The sequence below is a fragment of the Acinonyx jubatus genome, chromosome B1, assembly GCF_027475565.1.
Source record: "Acinonyx jubatus isolate Ajub_Pintada_27869175 chromosome B1, VMU_Ajub_asm_v1.0, whole genome shotgun sequence".
NCBI classification, from domain to species: Eukaryota; Metazoa; Chordata; class Mammalia; order Carnivora; family Felidae; genus Acinonyx; species Acinonyx jubatus.
In genome coordinates, this window is record NC_069382.1 from 94,653,348 (window position 1) to 94,664,873 (window position 11,526).

Sequence of the window (11,526 nt, forward strand, 5' to 3'; positions counted from 1 at the left end):
ATAGCATGAGGTGTAGAGAAGTTGAATCACTACACTGTACACCTGAAACTAATGTAACATCATGAGTCAACTACACTCAAAAAAACTTAAAAAAAAAAAAATACCCCCCACATACAACCCAAAGTTCTCATAGCAAGAAAAAAAATTGTAATGTGAGGTGATTGATGTTAACTAAACTTATAATCATTTTTGTGTACAATCTTTATCTATAACCTTTCATGTAAACACTAAACAGAATTTAATTTTTTTTAATGTTTGTTTATTTTTGAGAGAGAGAGAGACAGAGAGAGAGAGAGAATGAGTGGGGGAAGAGCAGAGAGAGAGGGAGACACAGAATCTGAAGATGCTCAGTCTCAGGCCATGGTGTTTGGCAGAAGTCAGTGACTTTTCAGAACATTGGAAGGTGCCCACAGCTAGCACTAGTGTATTTTTGTCTCTTCAAAACACCCATCGACAGTCCTTTGCTTTTCCATACAAGAGTAAGCTTGGGAATGCTTTGCTTCATTCTAGGTCGGGCTGCCTGCAGATGTAGACCCTTTCCTCTGCTGCCTTATTGCCAGTTAAATACAGTATGTGACAAGAGTTTATTAATACTGCACTACAGTCAACATCTATGGAAGCATATACAATGGTCCCCATGCAGAAAAAGATTCCATTGAATCAACAGATAACGGTGATTCCGTTAGAGATACTGAAAATTGTCTTACACAATAACCCTCCTCTCTCTCATCTCCCTCACACCAGCTATGAAGGTTTTCAAAGGTAAGTGCAGGTTAACTTAATTTTCATTATATTTTGTATTTGATTTATTATTTTGTATTATATTATGGTATTGTAATCACTTCTATATGAATATTTTTGGTTTGTGGAACGAATCATCTGAGTTTCCATTCTTATGGGGAAATTCGCTGTGATATATAAGTACTTTGGATTATAAGCATGTTTCTGGAACGAATTATGCTCACAAACCAAGGTTTCACTGTATTTACTTTTGTTTTTTGTTTTTTTTAAATATAATTAATTGTCAAATTGGTTTCCATACAACACCCAGTGCTCATCCCAATAAGTGACCTCCTCAATGCCCATCACCCACTTTTCCCTCTCCCTACCCCCCATCAACCCTCAGTCCCTTCTCAGTATCCAAGAGTCTCTTATGGTTTGCCTCCCTCCCTCTCTGTAACTTTTTTTCCCCTTCCCCTCCCCCCATGGTCTTCTGTTAAGTTTTTCAAGATCCATATATGAGTGAAAACATATGGTATCTGTCTTTCCCTGACTGACTTATATAATACTCTCCAGTTCCATCCACATTGCTGAAAATGGCCAGATTTCATTCTTTCTCATTGCAAAGTAGTATTCCATTGTATATATAAACCACATCTTCTTTATCCATTCGTCAGTTGATGCACATTTAGGCTCTTTCCATAATTTGGCTATTGTTGTAACTGCTGCTATAAACATTGCAGTACATGTGCCCCTATGCATCAGCACCCCTGTATCCTTTGGGTAAATTCTCAGCAGTGCTATTGCTGGGTCATAGGGTAGATCTATTTTTAATTTTTTGAGGAACTTCCACACTGTTTTCCAGAGCGGCTGCACCAGCTTGCATTCCCACCAACAGTGCAAGAGGGTTCCTTTTCTTCCACATCCTCGCCAGCATCTATAGTCTCCTGATTTGTTCATTTTAGCCACTCTGACCGGTGTGAGGTGTTATCTCAGTGTGGTTTTGATTTGTATTTCCCTGATAGGTAGTGACGTTGAGCATCGTTTCATGTGTCTGTTGGCCATCCGGATGTCTTCTTTGAAAAAGTGTCTGTTCCTTCTCTAAAGATGACATCTGGATAGCCAACAGGCACATGAAACGATGCTCAACGTCGCTCCTCATCAGGGAAATACAAATCAAAACCACACTCAGATATCACCTCACGCCAGTCAGAGTGGCCAAAATGAACAAATCAGGAGACTATAGATGCTGGAGAGGATGTGGAGAAACGGGAACCCTCTTGCACTGTTGGTGGGAATGCAAATTGGTGCAGCCACTTGGAAAACAGTGTGGAGGTTCCTCAAAAAATTAAAAATAGACCTGCCCTATGACCCAGCAATAGCACTGCTAGGAATTTACCCAAGGGATACAGGAGTGCTGATGCATAGGGGCACTTTACCCCAATGTTTATAGCAGCACTCTCAACAATAGCCAAATTATGGAAAGAGCCTAAATGTCCATCAACTGATGAATGGATAAAGAAATTGTGGTTTATATACACAATGGAGTACTACGTGGCAATGAGAAAGAATGAAATATGGCCCTTTGTAGCAACGTGTATGGAACTGGAGAGTGTGATGCTAAGTGAAATAAGCCATACAGAGAAAGACAGATACCATATGTTTTCACTCTTATGTGGATCCTGAGAAACTTAACAGAAACCCATGGGGAGGGGAAGGAAAGAAAAAAAAAGAGGTGAGAGTGGGAGAGAACCAAAGCATAAGAGACTCTTAAAAACTGAGAACAAACTGAGGGTTGATGGGGGGTGGGAGGGAGGGGAGGGTGGGTGATGGGTATTGAGGAGGGTGCCTTTTGGGATGAGCACTGGGTGTTGTATGGAAACCAATTTGACAATAAATTTCATATATTGAAAAAAAAAAGTGTTCATGCATTCTGCCCATTTCTTCACTGGATTCTTTCTTTTATGGGTGTGGAGTTTGGTGAGTTCTTTATTGGTTTTGAATACTAGTCCTTTATCCGATATGTCATTTGCAAATATCTTTTCCCAATTCGTCAGTTGCCTTTTACTTTTGTTGTTTCCTTTGCAGTGCAGAAGTTGTTATCTTGATGATGTCCCAATAGTTAATTTCCCTTGCCTTAATTCCCTTGCCTTTGGAGATGTGTCATGTAAGAAATTGCTGCAGCTGAGGTCAAAGAGGTTTTTTCTTGCTTTTTCCTCTAGGATTTTGATGGTTTCCTATCTCACATTCAGGTCCTTTATCCATTTTGAGTTTATTTTTGTGTATGGTGTCAGAAAGTGGTGTAGTTTCATTCTTCTGCATGTTGCTATCCAGTTTTCCCAGCACCATTTGTTAAAGAGACTCTCTTTTTTTCCATTGGATACTCTTCATGCTTTGTCAAAGATTAGTTAGCCATACATTTGTGGGTCCAATTCCGGGTTATCTATTCTATTCCATTGGTCTATGTGTCTGTTTTTGTGCCAATACCATGCTCTCTTGATGATTACAGCTTTGTAGTAGAGGGTAACGTCTGGGGTTGATGCCTCCGGCTTTGGTTTTCTTCTTCAATATTACTTTGGCTATTCTGGGTCTTTTGTGGTTCCATACAAATTTTAGGATTGCTTGTTCTAGCTTTGAGAAGAATGCTGGTGCAATTTTGATTGGGATTGTATTGAATATGTAGATATCTTTGGGTAGTATTAACATTTTAACAGTATTTATTCTTCCAATCTATAAGCATGGAATGTTTTTCCATTTCTTTGTGTCTTCTTCAATTTCCTTCATAAGCTTTCTATAGTTGTCAGCATACAGATCTTTTACCTCTTTGGTTGGGTTTATTTCTAGGTATTTTATGGTTCTTGGGTGCAATTGTGAATGGGATCAGTTTCTTTATTTGTCTTTCTGTTGCTTCATTATTGGTATACAAAAATGCAATCGATTTCTGTACATTGATTTTGTACCCTACAACTTTGCTGAATTCATGTATCAGTTCTAGCAGTCTTTTGGTGGAGACTGTTGAGTTTTCCATGTAGAGTATCATGTCATCTGCAAAAAGTGAAAGCTTGACTTCATCTTTGCCAATTTTGATGCCTTTGATTTCCTTTTGTTGTCTGATTGCTGATGCTAGAACTTCCAACACTATGTTAAACAATAGCGTGAGAGTGGACATCCCTGTCATGTTCCTGATCTCGGGGGGAGCTCTCAGTTTTTCTTCACTGAGGATATTAGTTGTGGACTTTTCATAAATGGCTTTTATGATGTTTAAGTATGTTCCTTCTATCTCGACTTTCTCAAGGGTTTTTATTAAGAAAGGATGCCAAATATTGCCAAATGCTTTTTCTGCATCGATTGACAGGATCATATGATTCTTATCTTTTCTTTTATTAATATGATGTATCACATTGATTGATTTGTGAATATTGAACCAGCCCTGCAGCCCAGGAATGAATCCCACTTGATCATTCTTTTTATATGCTTTTGAATTAGATTTGCTAGTATCTTATTGAGAATCTTTGCATCCATATTCATCAGGGATATTGACCTGTAGTTCTCTTTCTTTGCTGTGTCTCTGTCTGTTTTGGGAATCAAGGTAATGCTGGCTTAATAGAATGAGTCTGGATGTTTTCCTTCCCTTTCTATTTTTTGGAACAGCTTGAAAAGAATAGGTATTAACTCTGCTTCAAATGTCTGGTAGAATTCTTCAGGGAAGCCATCTGGTCCAGGACTCTTATTTGTTGGGAGATTTTTGATAATTGATTCAATTTCTTCACTAGTTATGGGTTTGTTCAAATTTTCTATTTCTTCCCATTTGAGTTTTGGTAGTGTGTGGGTGTTTAGGAATTTGTCCATTTCTTCCAAACTTATATGTCAAGTTTGTTGGCACATAACTTTTCATAGTATTCCCTGATAATTGCATGTATTTCTGAGGGATTGGTTGTAATAATTCCATTTTCGTTCATGATTTATCTATTTGGGTCATCTCCCTTTTCTTTTTGAGATGCCTGGCTAGAGATTTATCAATTTTATTTTTTCAAAAAACCAACTCTTGGTTTCATTGATCTGTTCTACTGTTATTGTTGTTATTGTTATTGTTGTTTTTGGATTCTATATTGTTTATTCCTGTTCTGATCTTTATTATTTCTCTTCTTCTGCTGGGTTTGGGATGTCTGTGCTGTTCTGCTTCTAGTTCCCTTAGGTGTGCTGTTAGATTTTGTATTTCGGATTTTTCTTATTTCTTGAGATAGTCCTGGATTGCAATGTATTTTCCTCTTAGGACTGCCTTTGGTGTACCTCAAAGGATTTGGATTGTTGTATTTTCATTTTCATCTGTTTCCATATATTTTTTAATTTTTTCTCTAATTGCCTGGTTGACCCATTCATTCTCTAGTAGGATGTTCTTTAACCTTCATGCTTTTGGAGGTTTTCCAGACTTTTTCCTGTGGTAGATTTCAAGTTTCATAGCATTGTGATCTGAAAGTGTGCATGGTATGATCTCAATTCCTTTAGAGCAGAATGGACTCTCTGGAGCCAAGAGTAGACAAGAGGCTCACGGAAGGAGGGTAGGAAGGGCGGAGAGGCGGTGTGCGCTACACGGACTGGCGGGAGGGAGCCGGGGCAGTGCAGGGGCAGCCTGCCCTGCAAGGCAGAACCCCCAGGTCTGACTTGCAAAAGCGGAGGGGCTGGATGGAGTGAGTTCTGACAGCCAGCGGGACTTAACATCTGGAATGTTATATAAGTCAACAGCTCTGCTCGGAGAGCGGGAGGGCTAGAGGACAACCGGAGGGAGAGTTGTTGAGCCCCGGAAGACAGAGCTCAGCTCGTCGGGGAACAAAGGCGCTGGCCAGCGCCATCTCCCTCTCCCATCCCCCAGCTTAAACCCCAAAGGGAACCACTTCCCATCACGGAACTTGCTTGCACTGTGCAAACACCCAACACTGTGCTTCTTTGGATCCATCCCTACAACGGGTCTGCCTCTCTCCCTGTGCTGCAGGGCTCCTCCTGCAGCAGACCACTGAAGGCAAAGCGAGCTGAATCTGCCCCTCCTGCCCCTGTGTACCTTGCAGATCCACTCCGGCTAATACGCCAGATCCCATCGAAGCAGCACAAGCCTGGCAGTGTGCAAGTAGCCCAGACAGGGCCCACACCACTCCACAGTGAGTCCTGCCCCTGGGAGAGGGGAAGACAAGGTACACACCAGTCTGACTGTGGCCCCAGCAGTGGGCTCGGGACAGACATCAGGTCTGTGGCCCCGCCCACCAACACAAGTTACTCCAGACAGCACAGGGGAATAGCCCTGCAGTTCTGCACCACTCCAGGGACTATCCAAAATGACGAAGCAGAAGAATTCTTAAAAGAAACTCCAGGAAGTAGCGACTGCGAACAAATTGATCAAAAACGAATTTAAAATAATAGTCATAAAATTAATCGCCGGGCTTGAAAAAAGTATAGAGGACAGCAGAGAATCTATTGCTACAGAGATCAAGGGACTAAGAAACAGTCAGGAGGAGCTAAAAAATGCTATAAATGAGCTGCAAAATAAAATGGAGGCGACCACAGCTCGGATTGAAGAGGCAGAGGAGAGAATACGTGAATTAGAAGATAAAATTATGGAAAAAGAGGAAGCTGAGAAAAAGAGAGAGAGAAAAAAATCCAGGAGTATGAGGGGAGAATTAGAGAACAAAGTGATTCAATCAAATGGAACAATATCTGTATCATAGGAATTCCAGAAAAAAAGAGAAAGGGGCTGAAGGTGTACTTGAACAAATCATAGCTCAGAACTTCCCCAATGTGGGGAAGGAAACAGGCATTGAAATCCAAGAGGCACAGAGAACTCCCTTCAGACGTAACGAATCGACCTTCTGCATGACATATCATACTGAAACTGGCAAACTACAAGGATAAAGAGAGAATTCTGAAAGCAGCTAGGGATAAATGGGACTTAACATACAAAGGTAGACACAAAAGGGGAGTAGCAGACCTATCTACTGAAACTTGGCAGGCCAGAAAGGAATGGCAGGAAATCTTCAATGTGATGAGCAGGAAAAATATGCAGCCAAGAATCCTTTACCCAGCAAGTCTGTCATTCAGAATAGAAGGAGAGATAAAGGTTTTCCCAAACAAACAAAAGCTGAAGGAATTCATCACCACTAAACCAGCCCTACAAGAGATCCTAAGGGGGACTCTGTGAGTGAAATGTTGTAAGTGCCACAAAGTACCAGAGACAGCACTACAAACGTTAAACCTACGGATAACACAATGGCTCTAAACCCGTATCTTTCAATAACAACACTGAATGTAAATACACTAAATGCTCCAACCAAAAGACATAGGGTATCAGAATGGATAAAAAAAACCAAGACCCATCTATTTGCTGTCTACAAGAGACTCATTTTAGACCTGAGGACACCTTCAGATTGAAAGTAAGGGGACGGAGAACTATCTATCGTGCTACTGGAAGTCAAAAGAAAGCTGGAGTAGCCATACTTATATCAGACAAACTAGACTTTAAATTAAAGGCTGGAACAAGAGATGAAGAAGGGCATTATATAATAATTACAGGGTCTATCCATCAGGAACAGCTAACAATTATAAATGTCTATGCACCAAAAATGGGAGCCCCCAAGTATATAAAACAATTACTCACAAACATAAGCAACCTTATTGATAAGAATGTGGTAATTGCAGGGGACTTTAATACTCCACTTATAGCAATGGTAGATCATCTAGGCACAGGATCAATAAAGAAACAAGGGCCTTGAATGATACATTTGATCAGAGGGACTTGACAGATCTATTTAGAACTCTGCATCCCAAAGCAACAGAATATACTTTCTTCTCGAGTGCACATGGAACATTCTCCAAGATAGATCACATACTGGGTCACAAAACAGCCCTTCATAAGTATAAAGGAATTGAAATCATACCATGCATACTTTCAGACCACAATGCTATGAAGCTTGAAATCAACCACAGGAAAAAGTCTGGAAAACCTCCAAAAGCATGGAGGTTAAAGAACACCCTACTAAAGAATGAATGGCTCAACCAGGCAATTAGAGAAGAAATTTAAAAAAATATATGGAAACAAATGAAAATGAAAATACAACAATCCAAACGCTTTGGGATGCAGTGAAGGCAGTCCTGAGAGGAAAAAACATTGCAATCCAGGCCTATCTCAAGAAACAAGAAAAATCCCAAATACAAAACTTAACAGCACACCTAAAGGAAATAGAAGCAGAACAGCAAAGGCACCCCAAACCCAGCAGAAGAAGAGAAATAATAAAGATCAGAGCAGAAATAAACAATATAGAATCTAAAAAAACTGTAGAGCAGATCAATGAAACCAAGAGTTGTTTTTTTGAAAAAATAAATAAAATTGATAAACCTCTAGCCAGGCTTCTCAAAAAGAAAAGGGAATCAAATTCAACAACATATAAAAAGAATTATACACCATGATCAAGTGGGATTCATTCCTGGGCTGCAGGGCTGGTTCAACATTCACAAATCAATCAATGTGATACATCACATTAATAAAAGAAAAGATAAGAACCATATGATCCTGTCAATCAGTGCAGAAAAAGCATTTGACAAAATTCAGCATCCTTTCTTAATAAAAACCCTCGAGAAAGTCAGGATAGAAGGAACATACTTACACATCATAAAAGCCATTTATGAAAAGTCCACAGCTAATATCATCCTCAATGGGGAAAAACTGAGAGCTTTCCCTCTGAGATCAGGAACACAACAGGGATGTCCACTCTCATCGCTGCTGTTTAACATAGTGTTGGAAGTTCTAGCATCAGCAATCAGACAACAAAAGGAAATCAAAGGCATCAAAATTGGCAAAAATGAAGTCAAGCTTTCCATTTTTGCAGATGACATGATATTATACATGGAAAATCCGATAGACTCCACCGAAAGTCTGCTAGAACTGATACATGAATTCAGCAAAGTTGCAGGATACAAAATCAATGTATAGAAGTCAGTAGCATTCTTATACACTAATAATGAAGCAACAGAAAGATAAATAAAGAAACTGACCCCCATTCACAATTGCACCCAAGAACCATAAAATACCTAGGAATAAACCTAACCAAAGATGTAAAAGATCTGTATACTGACAACTATAGAAAGCTTATGAAGGAAACTGAAGAAGATATAAAGAAATGGAAAAACATTCCATGCTCATGGATTGGAAGAATAAATATTGTTAAAATGTCAATACTACCTAAAGCAATCTACACATTCAATGCAATCCCAATCAAAATTGCACCAGCATTCTTCTCGAAGCTAGAACAAGCAATCCTAAAATTCATATGGAACCACAAAAGGCCCTGAATAGCCAAAGTAATTTTGAAGAAGAAGACCAAAGCAGGAGGCATCACAATCCCAGACTTTAGCCTCTACTACAAAGCTGTAATCATCAAGAGAGCATGGTATTGGCACAAAAACAGACACATAGACCAATGGAATAGAATAGAAACCCCAGAACTAGACCCACAAACGTATGGCCAACTAATCTTTGACAAAGGAGGAAAGAATATCCAATGGAAAAAAGACAGTCTCTTTAACAAATGGTGCTGGGAGAACTGGACAGCAACATGCAGAAGGTTGAAACTAGACCACTTTCTCACACCATTCACAAAAATAAACTCAAAATGGATAAAGGACCTGAATGTGAGACAAGAAACCATCAATTCCTTTATATTTATGAAGGGCTGTTTTGTGACCCAGTATGTGATCTATCTTGGAGAATGTTCCATGTGCACTCGAGAAGAAAGTATATTCTGCTGCTTTGGGATGCAGAGTTCTAAATATATCTGTCAACTCCATCTGGTCCAATGTATCGTTCAGGACTATTGTTTCTTGATTGATTCTCTGTCTAGATGATCTGTCCAATGTTGTAAGTGGAGTATTAAAGTCCCTTGCAATGACCACATTCTTATCGAGATTGCTCATATATGCGATTGTTCCAAATTTGGTGCATAGACATTTATAATTGTTAGCTGTTCCTGATGGATAGACCCTGTAATTATTATATAATGCCCTTCTTCATCTCTTGTTCCAGCCTTTAATTTAAAGTCTAGTTTGTCTGATATAAGTATGGCTACTCCAGCTTTCTTTTGACTTCCAGTAGCACGATAGATAGTTCTCCGTCCCCTTACTTTCAATCTGAAGGTGTCCTCAGGTCTAAAATGAGTCTCTTGTAGACAGCAAATAGATGGGTCTTGGTTTTTTTATCCATTCTGATACCCTATGTCTTTTGGTTGGAGCATTTAGTGTATTTACATTCAGTGTTGTTATTGAAAGATACGGGTTTAGAGCCATTGTGTTATCCGTAGGTTTAACGTTTGTAGTGCTGTCTCTGGTACTTTGTGGCACTTACAACATTTCACTCACAGAGTCCCCCTTAGGATCTCTTGTAGGGCTGGTTTAGTGGTGATGAATTCCTTCAGCTTTTGTTTGTTTGGGAAAACCTTTATCTCTCCTTCTATTCTGAATGACAGACTTGCTGGGTAAAGGATTCTTGGCTGCATATTTTTCCTGCTCATCACATTGAAGATTTCCTGCCATTCCTTTCTGGCCTGCCAAGTTTCAGTAGATAGGTCTGCTACTCCCCTTTTGTGTCTACCTTTGTATGTTAAGTCCCATTTATCCCTAGCTGCTTTCAGAATTCTCTCTTTATCCTTGTAGTTTGCCAGTTTCAGTATGATATGTCATGCAGAAGGTCGATTCGTTACGTCTGAAGGGAGTTCTCTGTGCCTCTTGGATTTCAATGCCTGTTTCCTTCCCCACATTGGGGAAGTTCTGAGCTATGATTTGTTCAAGTACACCTTCAGCCCCTTTCTCTTTTTTTCTGGAATTCCTATGATACAGATATTGTTCCATTTGATTGAATCACTTTGTTCTCTAATTCTCCCCTCATACTCCTGGATTTTTTTCTCTCTCTCTTTTTCTCAGCTTCCTCTTTTTCCATAATTTTATCTTCTAATTCACGTATTCTCTCCTCTGCCTCTTCAATCCGAGCTGTGGTCGCCTCCATTTTATTTTGCAGCTCATTTATAGCATTTTTTAGCTCCTCCTGACTGTTTCTTAGTCCCTTGATCTCTGTAGCAATAGATTCTCTGCTGTCTTCTATGCTTTTTTTCAAGCCTGGCGATTAATTCTATGACTATTATTCTAAATTCTTGTTCAGTTATGTTGCTTAAATCTCTTTTGATAAATTCTTTAGCTGTCACGTTTTCCTGGAATTTCTTTTGAGGAGAATTCTTCCATTTCATCATTTTGGTTAGTTTTATGTCCCTTATGAGTTTTAAAAGCTTGTTATATGATCTGCACCTTCAAGCACTGCTGTAGTAAAGGGGGCAGTCATACACTGTCCAGAGCCTGGCACTTTAGGAGGTGTTTTTTGGAGAGTGTTACTTGCTCTCTGTTGTTGTGACTGTGGTTATTTTATTTCCCTACCCGTAGTGATGTTTTGGACCCTCCACCAGGTATGCTTTGATTTGCTCCTTGAAGTAGCCCTGGAAAGGAAAACAAACAGGAAACAAAAACACGCAAAGACACAAATAAATAAAAACAAAACACTAAAATCTAAAAACAATCCAAAAGCAAAAAACCAGAAACACCATCTATAAGTAAAGAACAGGGTGGAAGCAGTGCTGATAGAAGAGCACATACAAAGAGAAAAATGACAGGGGCGGAGGAAAAAGAAAAAATAAACATTGACCAGGCAGAGAGACTAAATGGCTTAATCCAGAGAGAAAGGAAAATAAGGAAGGAGGTGGGGGAAAAAGAAATGAAGATAAA

The 11,526-nt window shown here is 39.5% G+C and overlaps 1 protein-coding gene across 5 annotated transcripts in view; it reads left to right on the plus strand.

Moving 5' to 3' along the window:
- Nucleotides 1–11,526, plus strand: part of MFSD8 (major facilitator superfamily domain containing 8) — a 150,843-nt gene that overhangs the window by 125,462 nt on the left and 13,855 nt on the right. For 3 of the 5 annotated variants that reach the window (XR_008296130.1, XR_008296128.1, XR_008296129.1), the window contains one exon: nt 511–762. The exons of 1 other annotated variant lie outside the window; for it this stretch is intronic. The gene's annotated coding sequence lies outside the window, so the exon portion shown is untranslated. Of the gene's footprint in view, nt 1–510; nt 763–11,526 lie in introns of those variants that run through there. One more of the 5 variants, XR_008296131.1, reaches the window with a different exon arrangement.